Source organism: Alosa pseudoharengus, unplaced genomic scaffold, assembly GCF_046254945.1.
Source record: "Alosa pseudoharengus isolate Yale_2024_CS ecotype anadromous, Long Island Sound unplaced genomic scaffold, YU_APseudo_1.1 YU_APseudo_1.1_scf_7, whole genome shotgun sequence".
Classification (NCBI taxonomy): domain Eukaryota; kingdom Metazoa; phylum Chordata; class Actinopteri; order Clupeiformes; family Clupeidae; genus Alosa; species Alosa pseudoharengus.
In genome coordinates, this window is record NW_027468859.1 from 27,901,562 (window position 1) to 27,918,473 (window position 16,912).

General features: G+C 44.0%; 1 long non-coding RNA gene across 1 annotated transcript in view; it reads left to right on the forward strand.

Annotated features, from left to right (window-relative positions):
• Positions 1 to 4,924: 4,924 nt before the first annotated feature.
• LOC143110034 (uncharacterized) overlaps positions 4,925 to 16,912 on the forward strand; it is a 53,035-nt gene continuing 41,047 nt past the window's right edge. The window contains exon 1 of the long non-coding RNA XR_012984026.1: positions 4,925 to 5,126. This is a non-coding gene — a long non-coding RNA (uncharacterized LOC143110034). The remainder of the gene's footprint in view (positions 5,127 to 16,912) is intronic.

Below are 16,912 nucleotides of genomic sequence, written 5' to 3' on the forward strand. Positions count from 1 at the left end.
AGCTGAACTTTTTGGATACACAGCGCGCGGCAGAGAGAGAGAGAGAGAGATAAAGAGAGAGAGGGGGGGAGCTGTCTCTCCAGAACACAAGCTAAGGCTGGAAGGCTCCCCTTCTCTAAGCCACCTTCCCCGACAATCCTATCCCACCGTAACCAGATCCAGCCACGCCATTGGCTCACACGTTACCGGTTGGCTTCATACTGTGGAGTTTTTTTCTTCTTTTCACAGGGCATTTTAGATAAGCCGGGAAATAGGACAACCACAGTATAGGAGATACTTTATTTTTATGTAATTTGTAGAGTTGTGTATTTATTGTGTATTTATTTGTTTTTATGGGCAAGAGAAGGGTCTGTGTGCGTGCATGTGGCGGGGGCGGTGGGTGAGGGGGTCCAGCTTCAAGGCACTTTCGCTGAGTGGCGTGATGTCATCCTCCCACCTATCTCTCTCTCTCTCTCTCCTTCTCTTCACTCTGCTTTCACACCAACATGAGTCATGCCCGCATTATGCGTGGCGGAGGTGTGTATGCTCTGGAATGTTAACAAGACTGGAAGAAGAAAAGAGGCTCAGAGCACCACATTAAATTCTCTCCTCTCCTGGAGGAGACCGCTGGAATTGGACCTATAGAGTCCACTGTGCATGTAAAGGTGGACAAAACCTTCCCTGCAGTTTCATCAGCCTCTAAGCGACAGTGATGATTATTGGCTGCATTTAAAATAATTGTTTTGCTAAAAATGGATGTTAATGAACAAAAAAGAATTTAAAAAAAGGCAGATTTAATAGTTGACACCAGGCTTGGAATTTCACCATTCTGGGGGCAAGGCCAGTTGGCCTTCAGTTGGGCATATTTGGTGGGGGGCACAAAGGCCACATGTCAGGGCACCAAGGCCAAAGTTAACTATACAGTAGTAGGCTATAAAAATGATCAAAGTTGTATTTAGCCTATTCACTGCAGTAGACCTGCATCACTGTATGAAACATTACAAAAACATGAAACATGACATATTACATGTAACTGTAAATCATCTGATCATCTAATAAAAACAGATATCTAGGCTATATATAAAATGTATTTTATATTTGGCCTGCTATGAAATCATGTATTGAACAATTTAAATGTAGCACAGCTCAGCTTTAAGAAACTCAAATAGCCTAGCCCTAGCCTAATTATATAGATATTGTACTACTTTTTTATATCAGTCTTTGAAAACTGAAAAAAAAAAACATGTCAATGTCAAAAATCTTTTTTCGAGAATGAGGATTAAATACTGGACATATATTAATTTTTTCCTTCGTCTCCCTTACATTTTCCATCTGTTCTTATGAGTAGCAATCAAAACCATATGATTTACTTAATGTTATACAAGAACAGAATATAATTGAACAGAATTGAGTTCAGACTTGAGTTCGGTATTTTGGGTCCGGCCCTCCTCAACAGTCCCAGTTTGTCATGTGGCCCCTTGGGGAAATTAGTTGCCCACCCCTGGCCTAGATGCATGCTTAGCATTCTGTGATCATTAAGGCTACTTTCACAAACTCTTAGTCAGCTGTCCTCTGATTTACCAATATCTAGGCGATATTTGTAACATTTATTTTGTATTTGGCCCGTTATGAAATCATGTGGAACAATTTAAACACATTGTAAAACTTAAAGCCCAAATTTGGAGACATCCATGCATGTCGAAATTTACTGCAAATTCAAAACTGGATTACTCTGGAACGGCTAACTGTACAGGGGACTGCTTTACACCTTTGTGTTCGGTAAGGTCTGCTGTTTATTCTGATATGTGGTTTGTCATGTGTTAAAAGAAGGGTTCGTGAAGTATTCCACCGAGATGAATGGGTAGGGAGATCATGGACGCAAAAGCTTCAGTAGAATGTATGATTAAATTGAATTATATTATTTACTTTTCTCGCGAACCGTTTAACACAGCAATTATCGGCTAACATCGTTTAAAAGCTGAGAAAAAGCTCTTTCATGTGATACTTGTGATGTCTGTGTGATGAATAGCTACTTCGCGAGTAGTTCAACTGAGAAGAATGGTTGAATTTGGACGCACTTTCTTGCGCTGTCACTTTCTCCACTGCGTAAAAGACTAAATTAATTTGCGCTGTGAATGCTAAGATTATTTTGACAGGCCACAGGCTAAATAAAAATCGCTATTAGTAGGACAAAGCAGAATATTGAAAGAAGGGGGCACCAAGGCCACCGTGGCCTGTAAACCTATGATTTTCAAAGGGGCTTCACGGCCAACGCAAGGGGCTACGACGGCCATGGCCGTCGTGGCCGCCGTGAAATTCCTACCCTGGTTGACACTATTCTGATTGTCTCTTTTACCCCCTATGAGCTGAGTTTATTGACAGCATACATTTGTTGACTATGCGTCGCATAGTGGGGTCTATCTTTTTAGAATATCATTAAATTGAATTGGGTTATGGTGTTTATGGCAGAACTTGAATTCCCCCCCTCGCCATATCTCTCTTTCTCCCTCTCTCCATCTCTCTCTTTCTTCCTCTCTCTCTCGTTATGTGATGGCATCATGAAGAGAAACAAGACTCTCCACAGGTTGTACCTTGACACAGCAGGCCACATCAGCAACCGCACTCCATCAGAGCAAGCCTCAGTGTGGGATTTATATGTATGTGTGTGTGTGTGTGTTTCTCTTTTCCTTTGCTCTCTGTTGTAAAGCCCTTCATTATTTGAAAGGTTATGAGCCTTGAGGACTGCATGCAGGTGGTATTAATGCTTGAGTTTGTCCCTGTGCCTACATTTAGGAACCAGAGTGGGCATGCTGCAGAAGAATCTACTGGCTAATCTCTTCATAGGCTATGTGCTGGAACAGTGACTCACAGGAAGAACTGACACATTGTGTTGTCAGAATGCCACTTATTGTGAAGTAGCCTTCTAAAATAGCAATGAATAGCCTGTTATTGACTCAAAACGCTCTAGTTTATGAGCAGGAAGTAATGTGTAAAAAATGTGCTCCATCATGGCCACTTGGCTGTCATTTTTTGACAACCTCCCTGCTTGTAAGAGAACAAGGAGGCTATAGGGAAGCAAATGCCTCATGCCTTTATTATCTTTTTCATATTTGGCATGGTGTTCCCTCCACCTTTGTATTTTTCATCACAGAAAGAAAAGCTGCCTGTCAGATTCTCTACCATCACAAGAATAATGCATAATAGCACACAGTCTTTGTTGTTTTGTTTTGTTTACATTGTTTGTCAACTTGTTACTTAATCGACTCCCTTGAGTGCACTGTACCAGTTACTAAAATTGCCCACAGGGCTGGGACTCTTGTTTGCCCATTAATAAGAATGCAAATGCGGAAAACTGTAATGAGCAGGAAAGCCTCTGCTCAGGAGGATGCATAGGCTACAATCTGCAATTATCTGCGTGGACTTCTGAGCTGTCCCTAAATTGTTCTGAGGTGTTCCTAAATTTAAAAAGACTGAACAGATAATACAATACCAGTCACAGATGATCCCCCCCAGGTTTTTGTTAATTTAGCCTAAAACTTGAGAGGTAATTTTGCTTGAAGCATTTGTTTGAGACACGGAATATGTAGCCTATTGAATATCAACTTCAAATTGTAAAGGGCTAATTTAATTTGGCTCAAATTATGTCCTCATTTCTCATAAATGATGATGAAATATTATGTTCCTGTAATTTGTAATCGCACCCATGTGAAATATCATTATTGTCATAATTTTGCCAGACACATGCATTAGTTGTTCTTTTGGGAACTACTGTCCTTTGTCTCTGATGGGAACAATGGGCTTGTGTATGTGAAATGAAGTTGTCGCCTTTTTATGTGTCATTTTCTATTAAAGTAAGCGATCTGCTTAAAAGACGAATCAAAGGGACCATTCTTCTCATTCCATTGCCTACAGGAGCAACACTAGTGAGGAATTCCACACCACGAGGTCACTCTTGCACTGATCTGATCATCCTCTAGAGGGTGCGTGAAATTCGCACCAGGAGCATAAGCTACCTGTTAACTTCGTTGTGTCAGACTAGTTTATGCAATACATGTTATGGCTGATTTCAAACGAAAAGCTGTTTTCAGCACATCCTGCAAAAACTAGTTTAACACTCATACAGCAGAGAGATACAGCCAATAAGCCTAAATTACCTAATACGGACAAGACATGACACAAAACAATCTGCGGCGGACATTAAGAATGCATTAAGGTTTATCCAAATGTTTGGCCGCTTGTCACGTTCCTATTCTTCATGTAGCTGCCTATTGTATGTAGGCTAGCCTACAATAATTCTCTCTGCCTATAATCGTGTTGCTGCTGGGTTGTGACATGTTCCTACGCAGTAGCCTGCGGGTGGTTGAGCTGCGTGTTGCATCCATAAACTTTGCAAATTTATTTTCATGTGTTTCTGTAAGATTACATTTCACAAATAGTCAAATCTGCGTAATCCTAAACCAGCTGTCTCAGTCATTCAAAATCTGTGCCACCCCGCTTGTAAATTATAGGCTAGCCTAGCCTACTCTAGATGTTTCTGCTTATTAGAACATGCCTTGGGAGGGAGGGCTACCTCAGAGGGGGAGCAATTTAATATGGTTGAAATGAGAAATGGATCCAAAGTTTTTCTTCTTGCCAATTTGTCCACCAGTTGCATGACGTTTAAATGACTCTATTATAACTTGAAGAAGAAGGTTTCCTTCAGAGTGTAGGCTTCCCCCTTATGCAGGGAAATTATATTTCAAACAGCTCATAGCTGTCACTTGTAGGTTAGCCTACCCCAGCTTTTCCTTCTCGTGTCCATTCCATTCACTGTTTGTGTATCGCGAGATTCGAATGGGAAGAGTTGATTGTAGTGACCTCATCTCTCCACCAGCTGCGTAGCGAGGCGGAGTAGCAACTTTTGTATGAACTCCGAAGTTGGGCAATTGCTTGGGAGACACCGGGCTAGACAGACGAGTGAATGGAGTGAGACCTAACAATTGGAAATTTCATGGTAACACAAACAAGTTGAAGGAGACTCCGCGCCACATGCACTAATTTAATGTAACGCGCCTGTCAGACAACCTACGTCCATGGCAGAGGTGTTGCTGGAGTTTTAACACTGATTTTAAACGCCAGGGAAGAAAGGAAAGGTATCTCATGTCAAGGTGAGTGTTAACGTTAGTGTCCTAACGGTACGCATTTACATTTCTGTTACAAAACAAACATTTGCTTGTTCCTTTGTTATTTTTTCTTATATTGCTTTGCACACAAATGAAGAAACAGTATGCTAAATTTACGTCCTGTGACGTTTGGCTTGGCTAGTTTGGGGAAATTCAGTTGCTGGTTGGATGTAACGTTAACGTTCACTGAGAAATCGTATGTAACTGCTGAATATCTAGCTAGCAGCACATCACAATGATTAGATGTTTGCACGCTTAAAAAGATAACGTAAAAATGTGAACGTGAGTTAAGAGAAAGTTAACGGCGCGAAGTCTGTCACATATTGTTACGTTGGGTAGCTAGACTGTGCCTGGTCCGTGCTAGGTTTCTGATGCTCACGGTAACTTCGTTGATATAGCTATCGTTAGCGGTATTTACTTTTTGTTGAGTAACGGCAAACTTCAAGTGATACGTTATCAAGTGATGGACTTGAAGATGTTAATATTCTGCAAGGTAAAGTGAAGAGGTCTGTCAATTTTTACATTTTACCGTTAGATATGCTGTGTTGTAACACCATCAATATAACCTGCTGCCGCGATTTTGCTTAGATAAAGCATGGTTAAAGATTGCAGGTCTTCCATGATGAAGTCTCAAGCAAGCAACTTACGTTAGTTGTTATTTTCACCTTTACAGTGGCATGAAGGATGTCAGTCTGCCGTTGCATGTTAAGGTTAAACGAAATTTGAGCATCTGCTTCTGAGTGACGTTAAATCTGTCTTGTTTGCGCAAGTTTTTGGCTAACGGGGTAAAAATAACGGTGATCTGATCTTCCTTTACTTTGCTATTTACTAACCATCTTCAAAGTAGACTGCAAGTTCACAATTGCATGTCTCTAAAGATGCCGTGAAAAGATGACGCATAAAATCTTTCTGGTAGGACTGTCATGTCAATATAACTCTCTACCAGCCATTATCGATATCATTTTACTCCGGCTGTTCACATATTATCGGCTGAATAGCGCATTGTTGTCTTTAAAAGGGCTGGGGAAACAATGCTCGTCCGTCATGGCAACAGGAAACTGACAATCAGATTAACTCGCTGGTGTGGTAGATACGGATGCCTAGGGGGATTAAATGTTTATATGATAGCCATCCACCTCCAGATCTTTTGGGAGCTAAGAGCTGTCAATATCAGAGTACTGGAAAAGTCCACCAAATCTTGAAACTATCTGAAATTTGAAACTGAAGAAGCTGACGCCGTCATCTCTGCCAAACATATTGCACTTGCTGTCTAGTGTCAGGGTTTGAGTGATTGCGGTCGTCAAAGCCGCCGGTTTGAATGAGATCTCCTGATTAGTGGGGGTCATTTGCATTTGTGTTCTTCTGCTCAGTAGGGAGCATGGGTGGTGTTCCCTCTGTAGTGGTCAGTCTGTGGCGCTAGAGTTGGGAAGGGGGTGGTTGGGGGCAGTGGAATGAAGTGGTAGCCCCTCTCGAGTGTTTACTTTGCATACCATCTTAGCCAGGAATGCATAGGAGTGCGTTGTGTGTGTGTGTTTCTTTTCAGAGTTTGGGTGAAATACTGAATGCTGTATCCATGTTTTACAGAGATATCTGACTTATCAGTCTTGACTTATGCTTTAGAACTCATCAAAATATGCTGATGTGATATGTAGACATTGTCCAACCTGTGTGTATCTCTGGTTTGATATGTTTACGAGACTTTGCCATAGGTAACACCTTCAAATCGACAGGCAGTTATCATGGAAAGAATAACTATCACCAGCCAAGCTGACTGACTGGAGACATTTTTCAGATGCCAACTCCTGCATCTCTGGGTTGTTTTTAATTCAAACTAACATATCAAGCAGGCTCTTCTCTGGTTTGTCTTTGCCGTGACATGAAAACACATTTGCAAAAGGGAACATCTAAGAATGCCAAGGATGCACTTATCTGGAGGCTGTGTCGCAGTATTTTTTGCAGTATTAACTAGCCTATTCAGAGCAATTGTGTAGGTGGAGGCGCACATATTGTGCAACACCATGTAGCGAAGGAAATTGGAGAGGGAAGGGGGGTGGTGCCTGGGCGTGTGATTGGCAGTGGAAGGATTATCAAGGGCTTTTCAGATGTTGAGTAGCTGTAAATTCTATAGGTGTTCCAGGATTAAGTGGAAGCTTTGGGGTAAAAAAGAAGCAAAACTGTCAGGTCTGCTTCAAATCTGAGGTGTGTGTGTGTGTTTGCGTGTGCGTGTGTGGCTAAGGTACATGTTTTATTGGCATATTCAGTGCATTGACATTTGAGCAATCAATGGCATATTGAATTTAAGAAATGTTCACTAATGCACGCTGAACATAGCAGCCTCACTGACTCAAATGAATATAAATAATGTGTTTCTTTCTGTCAAGGCTGAGCCAAATCTTAGCATCATAGGTTTCATTGCATCACATTTAGTTCCATTTACAATTCATTCTGTAAAGTTTGTTAAAGATAAGGATGTATTGCCAGGCCATAGACTTTCCCTGCCACTCAACCCCCTTGAGAAAAGAACAGCCCAATTGAGTCTCCTCCATTCATTATCCCATTATCCTTCCTGCAGAAACGTCTTTGCGTTTGTTTGTGTGTCAGCAAGACGCTTTGCAGCTTTCAATCACCCCTTGGACCTCTGTGTCCTGAGAGTTTCGTGCGTGGTTCCGTGGTATCATTTGAAACTGACATGTAGCTGGTATAAATACTCGAGGGTAAGAATTTGTGAGTCATTTCTGTTTTTCACGGTGAAGTCAACCTGCTCCGGTTTCTGATTGTCTCGGTTTATCGTTCCCTCCTTCTCTCCCTCTCTCTCTCTCTCCCTCCCTCCGTGAGATTTTTATGGCTTAATGAGGAGTCAAAGAGGATTACTACCCTTGAAGGAATAGTGGGCTGTAAAAAAGAAAGTAAACTCTCCCTCACTCACACCCCCCCCGTCAAGTGAGCAACATGTCTTCAGGGGTCCCCTCAAAGTGGCTCCAGATAGGCCTACCACTGATGAGAGACAAATTGCAAAGGCTATGGGTGTGTTTATATCCCACTTGGGCGTGTTGAGAAAGGCCTTAGGGCATCAAGGATGCTCGCAGTTGAGCAGGCATCCAGCACTTGTACTCAGAATTTTACCTTGCCACTTTGGCCTGTGGCGAATCTGTCCCCAGATCCTTTTGGCTTAAGTGGATGTTGTGTACCCAGGGGAAGAAAGTACACAGCCCTTTCATTCAGGCTACTTCAGCCTATATATATATATTTTTTGGTTTTGTTTCGTCTTGGCTAGTTGTTTATCACATGGCCATTTTGTACGGTTTTCTGCTCTTTTTCTCTCTCTTTTGTCTTGTGAATGGCAAGTAGCAGGGTGGGATGTGTCAGCAGCATAGCTAAAATTCACACCAACTGTCTCAGCCATCTGCCTCCACCGTTGTCCGCAGAGCTGAGATGCTAGTGCTTTTGCTAGTCTGGTCTGTTATTTCTGTGACAAACAGATGCTCTGGCAAAAATGATGGAGAAAGACACGCTTCTTTCAAAGGCTGAAATTAGTCCCAAAGAGCACCTTCCTCCCCTCAAACAGTGTTGCAATGCTGGGCAATTACAACCCTGTTGTGTCTCACTCCGCTTCAGACTTTGTCAGTGAAGATGCCTGCTTCAGGAATGTTTGCAAGCCCTAGACTGAGTTAGCTGCTGGAGAATCCTGACTAGGCCTCTTGTCAGGGTTACCATTTGCAAATTTGCAGGCCGGGTGTTTGATTGGATCTGGGGGCTATCCTAGCTCTCACTGGCCCTTTTTTGTCATCAGGCTTAATTGAGTGCTTTGACTAATATTCAGTATGAATCAGACAGCAACCCTGAGCCAGGATGTGGATGTATGGCATAATTAGTACAGATATTTTTTATATATTTTATTTTTTAGCACTTCCCCTGCTGGTGTGCCCTCCTCCCATGCACACACAGAGAGGCCTAGTCTGTCCCGCAGGAAATAAGGCACAAATAAAATGTGATGAGGCGAAGAAGCCTGAGTAGGCGACAGGGAGGCAACAGAGCTCTCGTACTGTACGTGTAGGCATTAGAACAGTGCTCATTGCAGTAAGCGTTTGGGTGTAGGTCGCTTCGGACTTGTAACCGGAGGGTTGCCGGTTTGAACCCCAACTAGTAGGAACGGCTGAAGTTCCCTTGAGCAAGGCACCTAACCCCTCACTGCTCCCCGAGCGCCGCTGTAGCAGTGCGTCGGGATTAGTGTGTGCTTCACCTCACTGTGTGTTCACTGTGTGCTGAGTGTGTTTCACTAATTCACAGATTGGGATAAATGCAGAGACCAAATTTTCCTCACAAGATCAAAAAAGTATATATACTACTATACTTACTTACTGTTCCACTGATCAGCTGGCCAGACCGAGTGCCCATGTGTGTTCTTATGGGTGTTCTAGTGTGGGTCTTGGGGTAAGGTCGGAGTGTTGTACTTGTTCATGTAGTAGAGCAAAAGGTTAACATGGGTTTGACTTTCAAGGAATGGGTGGACCAACATAAAAGTATGCTTTAGGCCTAACTGTTCTTCTTTGAAAAGAAGTGTCGGAGTAGTGACAAAGTGACATTTTAAAGGACCAGTATTGTAGGAAATAATGGAAAATAAACTGTAACCATTCCAAAAATGATCACCATATGTTGTCAGAGAGTAAGGAAACACGATTAATTAAATTTGGCTTATATGACAACATTACTATAACCCGTAAAACCCATGAAAAAAAATGAGTTACGGGGCGGAATCTCTTGGAATTTTCGTTTATGTTTTGAACGATTAATTCTAGAATAGCGTATTAATAATGGTCTGGCGTGTCCTCCTATTTGTGTTGCCAAATTAGCAAAGGCCAACTGTCGACTTGCTGTCAGTTGTAGTCATGAACGCCTACGAGAGGCAGGCAAATATCCAAAATTAAAACAAGAAACAAATTAAGTGGACATCGGAGGAGCTTCCTGAGATGGCGACGTCTTCGTCAAGCGAAGAATATCAAGTCTGACTCAGAGCTGGCCATATTTCTCCACGACAGGTAGCCTAGGCTAAACTTCATCTGCATTGCTAACTTCTGCTAAATATGTTACGTTGGTTAGAGAGGTATTTTTTGTTTTCACTGTTTCCGTAATGTGTAGCTGGGTCATGGTTGGAGAAACGTTAAGCTGCAGGTCAACTAACGTTAGCTAATATTACATCTGGCAACCCAGAAGAGGCTCACGTCTGGTAGTCTTGAGAACATTCACCAGTGTTTTGATTTTGGCTTACAGAACGTTCAGTAACAATCCTACAAATCGTTCCTTTAAGTAAGTGACGTTTATCTTGTTTGTTTAGGTAATGACTCAATTACTAGGGTTAGGCTGCACTACACTGTAAAGCACATTAAATGACCTCTGTGTATGAAATGTGCTATGTAAATAAAGTTGACTTGACTTACACTGTGTGGCAAAAAATCTCCTTCTGCTATTTAAATACAAGTTAATATAAATACTGAAAGTAAATTTAATAATATTAAACTTAGCCCATGTGCTTGCATTTGCTTTTTGTGCACTGCATTCTGGATTGTTGTGATGATGACAGATCACAGTGAGTCACCTAGGTTTGGACTTGGACTGGATAATGTTACGTGTAACATGACAGAGTGTCTGTCTGAAGTGAAGTTCCCTCTCCTGTCTCTTTCGTAGCCTACTAACCTGCCACGCCTCGTGATTCATGTGCAGAGTCCCTCTGCTGTCACCCAGTATTTACCTCATCACCAGGAGTTAGACACTTGTCTGAGAAATGCGGTTCCAACGACGCAATATCAAGCATCATTCGTGTCAGTGCCAGAACAGTGTTGCACGTTTACAAGCCTCCCAAACAACATTGCAGGCTCCTCCATTCTAATTTCACATTGATTGCGTGTCCCAGATTGATTTATTTTTTAGTCCGCTATCTTCTCCCTGAGGGCTCCACAGCTTGCTTGATGGCATCCAGAGCCGAGCGAGGGAACGAGGCACACTTATGCGGGCTCGTGGCAACCCTACCCACCTCCCCAGCGCGTCTCCAACACATTACACAATTATTATTTCTTTCATATCCAGCAGCTGATAGCACTGATGGCGTTGTGCAATGCCCTGAGTCATCCCTGAGCAAGCATTGCTGCCGCTGTCACCAGCCTTCTTGTGAGTCACTTTAGCCGCTAGACCACGTAGGCCTGTGATAACATTCTCACCTCATCTTAAAACCCCCACACACTCCCCAACACACTCGCCCCTTCCCCTCTCAACCCTGCCCATGGCTCCTGTACCCCCCCAAGCTATTGCTTTTTTGAGGGTTTTTCAGGGTAGCAGGAGGAACGGTTTGGGTCGAGTGAACTATCGTCAGAGAGATTCCAGTTGGGAAAACCAGAGAGAACACTGGAGTTCAGTTTGGAGTTTCATCCCTGGTGGCTTTGTTTGACTAGTGAGGTTTTATTTACCTACTCCCTCTGTCATCATCACCATGTAGGGGCATTCAGGATCTGTGCGGATTCAAGTCCTACCTCTTTCAAGGTTTCGATTAACATAAAGGTACATTGGAAAGACCTTTCTGGAAATTCAAACTTTCCTGCGTCCCTAAGTGCATCATTTATTTATTTGTCAGGTAGTTGCTTATTTTCTAGTTTGCATTTATTTATTTATTTATTCATTTTGTACGCACATATTTAAGGAGTAGCGCAAACTTGTTTAAAAGACAGGTCATGAAGAAGCAACATCTTCGCCTCCTACAATTCCTAAACAACAGCACTCTCAAAGATCGTGTGCGTAGCTTGAACCCGGAGGTGCCTGAAGTTAAAGGTGGCACTCATCCAGAGGTGTGAACTTTTAGGCTGAGATGTTATGGCAAGGTTTATGCCAGTCTCATTAACCTCATGCCTGGTTGGGAAGGGAATGTTAGCAGAGAGAGAGAAAGAAAGGGAGAGAGAGAGAAAGAGAGGGAGAGAGAGAGCTCACTTCCGGATCACCAGCTATGCAGCATGGACACAGCTTCTGTGTTTACTGCTACGGTTTGCGGGTTTGTTGCTGATGGCAGCAGTTGGGTATATTTTGGACAACTCTAGAATTCTCTCACCGCTCCAGTCACCAGGGATAGTGTCACCGTGAAATCTCGCAGCAGGCTTTTCATTCAGCCATTTTGTGGTTCTTCGCACTCTTTTTGCACTTCTGCTGATGTTTTTAAATGCACTTGTTTCAGCTGGTCTTTCTGTTTGTTAGAAAACGAAAGTTGGGAGGACTCCTTAAGATGTGCGCTCCCAACCTTGATAACACAGTTGGCATGTTCAGTCAAGGTTTCTCAGAGGCCACTGGTGGAGTGCAGGTCAGTGAGTGGCATTGCCGGCTCTCACAGGTGGTGCCACCAGAATATACCCATGCTAAAGTGGGTAGTGGTGGAACGGTGTTTCTTGGTTCAGTATAAACTGTCTTTGAAGTGGCTTTATTATTTTCCGTTTTCTATGGCAGATTTCATAAGGAGAATCATAGTAGCTTGTGAGGCAAGCCGGCTGCTTTTGGATGGAAGCAAACACATCTCTGTGGCCAGACCTTCCAGACGTTTCCATAGATGATGGGACCGTAGTAGTAATTTAACTTGCCCCAATTAACTCTATGCGTGAACAGTATGTTTTTGGCAACACAATGTGGACAGAGAGCGAGCTATGGTGACACAATGGTGGTGAGGTCATCCCTTTCTATCCAGGCAAAGCCCCCTGCAAACTCTGGAACAAAGCAAATCTGTATGCCCCAGTACCCACAATACACCACCCCCCCCCACACACACACACACACTCTCCAGTACACACACCCTCCCTCAGACACAAACATATGTGTGTCTCAGTGTACACACACACACACACACACACACACACACACACACACACCGTGTCAACATTGACATTAGGCGGAGCAGGTTAATGATTGTTTGGACAGATAGGACTGAAAGTAGTGTGTGTGTGTGTGTGTAAGTGTGTGACAGAGCGAGAGAGATTGAGCAACTGTCTGTGTACATGCCCTTTCTTTACATGGAAGTGGTGTGTCTGTCCTCTATCTGGTATGTGCTCTCTCTACTAGCAAATGGCATAAACTTGAGCTAAATTGTGCACGGCTATTCCAGGCCCATATATCCTGTTCTCTGTCGTCCTGAAAAGTCATTATCATCAGATCCAGACTCCTGGTCATCTCAGTCAAACACTCTAATGCTAATGCTAATACTAATGACTGCTGTTTGGTAAGAGAAACACAGGCCTGTACCAGTTTAGACATTGCAGCTGTTATTTTTTCAGTCTTGTGCTGCTGATTGTTTTTCTGCCTCCTGCTGATAGGGTAGGTAGGGAATCTACCTGATGCTTCGGCATTCTTGTCAGGGATGTCTCACGATTTTGAGAGTCTGCTCTCTCTCTTCTCTCTCTCTCTGTCTCTTTCACTCTCTCATTCTCTCTCCCCTTCTCTCTCTCTTTCTTTCTTTCTTTCTTTCTTTCTTTCTTTCTGATTCTTGCAAACCCTTAGAGGTCAAAGACAGCTCCGCTTCTCATCAATGGACAACAGTGCCAAACCAGAAGCTCGGCCAGCCCATCCCAGCCAGAAGGGTTTTGGGTCAGTGATTTGGAAGAAAGCATCAGGGCATCAGGGCATCAGGGAGGGGCAGTAGAACCCCTATGAGCCGATTGGCTGTTGGTGCATGCCTAAGTAATTGTCACTGAAGTACCTCATTTTGGGTTTTCCACTGGCATTGGGCTGGCCCTAGTACTGGCGAAGCAGTGGTCCCATGACTAGTGACAGAATATTAAAAAATATGAAGTGTTGTCAGTGGGTGTACTGTCAAGTCACTGCTCTCTCACATCATTAATTAGGCTACAACTTTACCCACAGCATGCTCAGAGTGGTGCTTATGGGGGATGCCATGTAACGTTGCCAACCAAAAATTCAGTTGTGCACTGTCTCTACTCTCTCAACCACAGCTTCCCAGCTATGGGAATGAATGGGGTGGAAAGTCATGTGACATTAAATCATTTTGAAAGCATGAGGCACACGACGAGTTGTGTGATCATCTGTGTGTGTTTACACTGCGGTGGTTTGGTTTATTGGTGTCGTGGTGTTTGGGGTGATCCTCATTCACTCCAACAAGGTTTTTGTCTTTTATGATTATGATCCCAGAGTGCCAAACGGAGCCTCTCATCATCAATCTACCCACACACACCTGCCTGGATGTGGTTCAGGTGAGACAAAACAGGAAGAGAGGGAGAGAAAGAATGCTCGCGGAACCGTCTTCCTTCTGGCAGCGTTGCCATAGCAGCAGCAGCAGTAGCACTACGCAGTGGTGAAGTTGCAGCGATGAAGGCCTGACAGTGTAATGACAGGGAGGTTTTTTCTCTCCTCTCTCTCTCTCTCTCTCTCTCTCTCTCTCTCTCTCTCTCTCTCGTGTGTGCTTAAAGAGGATAATTAGTGCTCATTTTCATCATGGTTGCCAGGCGCCACCTTCCTCTACCCTCTCAGAGGAGAGGTGCAAATGATTGGGGCTCCACGGCACCTGGAACGACGCCTTTTCGCTTTCCAGGTTCGGTGGCAGAACCAAAAGAGGTGTGTGTGTGTGTGTGTGTGTACCGTGTGTGTGTGTGTGTGTGTACCGTGTGTACCGTGTGTGTGTGTGTGCGCGCCACGTGATGGTAAAAACTGATGAGTCACAGACACAGCGGTGGAGGAGAATAATTATCGACTTGGTCTCTGGACCATTTCCTCCCATCGGTAATTTCCGTAGCTAGAGAGGCAAATGGCACAACATGAATACGTACAGACAGAGAGAGAGAGAGAGAGAAAGAGAGACTGAGAGAGTGACCGAGCGAAAGAATTGAGTGGAAGAAAGAGAGGCAGATTGACAGAAACTGGATATAAGGAAGAGCAGATTTGAAATGGTGGAAGAGAGAAAAATCATCTGGACGAAATACTCGGTCCCTTTTCCAGGTGGACCAGAATCATTTGGACGACTTCCCCCCCCCCCCTCCCCATTCTCCATGATCAAAACCTTATCCCCCCACCCCCTATCTGGAAGCAGGACTGGAAGAAATGTCAAACAGGAATGAGCTGACCTCCTACTCCCCCTCCCCAACACACACACACACACACACACGCACGCACGCACGCGCACACACACCCACACACACACCCACACACACACCCACACACACACACAGTCCCACTTCTAGACAGTATCTTGTGGATCCACGTGTCCAAGCCCCCCCCACACCACCCAGCTGGGTAGTTGTGCTTGCCAGGGGTGTAGCGTGTCGAGATTAAACCAATAAATGAAAATGGCCACACAGGTGGCTGTGGAGGCAGGCTGACAGATCGACTACACAGCTCAGGGGTTGTGGAATTACAATCAATCTGAGGAACTTTTCCAAAGCCTTTGCAACAGGAATCCTTCTACCCCGACATTTAACTTCCATTCCCTGACTGGCCCTTCTCCTCCTAATCTAACGCAGAGCTGAATTCCTGACCGTAGAGATCACCACTTTTTCGAAGGGCTACTGCCTTCGCATCGCCTAACACTCATGGGGGCCATTCCGCCTTCGCCTAGTAGCTGGCTGCATCTTTCTCCGATGACATGAATGAGTTTGACGGCCAGCGGCCGGTCGGAAACAGTGCAAAAAGATGGAGGAAAGATGGAGCGTAGCAGTGGGCTCTGGGCTTTATTGTTTTTATCTTTTAGCAGGGAGGAACCGCCCAGATGTCTGTAGACAGGCAGCGGCTTGACCTCCAGACCTTGCCCTTCGTCTTCCCAGCCTTTCTCTCTTTCTGGACGATGGCTGAACGGGTGAAGGCATCCGACAGAAAGCAGCTTAGCGGCAAGCCCTTTCATTCTGAGGGGAGCTCTTGTTTTATTGTGGTGGTGGTGGTGATGATGGAGGGGGGTGGTCTGCATAGCCGCACATCTGTCAAAATGTCACATGGCCTCTGGCCCCGTGGTCTCCATCTCCTTTTTCCATCTCTCTGTTCCCCTAACTCCGGCAGAGCGGGGATTACTGAAGGCATGCCTCTTTCTCACGGCCATTAAAAATGCAGACTTGTCAGTCTTGGTCTCGGAACAGCCACACATGGATGCGAGGAAACAGTTACGGCCTGTCTGAGGAAATTTTAAATAGAGCATGCTGTCACTTTGAAATACCACATGAATTTGTAATGGGTTAGCCTTCCATGAAAGTTCTCCATTCTACAGCTTGACTAGTTTGTTGTCAAAGCATGGTCTCTTCCCATATGAATGCTTATAATGTTGGCACACCATGCTGCTTATATTTCACCTAAAGTTTGGAATCGTATATCCAGAGAAAGCCATTGAAACGATCAATCAACAGTTCCCATAATATTCAGACCCCCTCTGTCAGCTTCCTGAACTTGTTGAAAAGTTTGTCTTTCTAAGGAAGCATAGTGCCCAGCAAAACATCTGGCCCTTGTTATGGTTAGGCGAACAAACGAGGAATAGAAGATTGCTTAATTACTTCTAAGTAGATGCTTGAGCTTGAAATTCTGTGAATTAAACAGGCTCCAGAGTGGATTTTGGCCTATGTTTTTCCCTTGTATTACAAGTGATAGAATTAAGGTGTGACTTATGTTTAGTTGATGTTATGACATGTAAAGTTAAGCTTGCCGAACTTAGTTATAGTCAGCCACAGGCAGCTTGACTGTGACGACATTCGTGACACTCTTGTTAGTAAACTGGAAAGAGCAAAAAATAGAAATAATAATGGTCACTTAAATCCCAT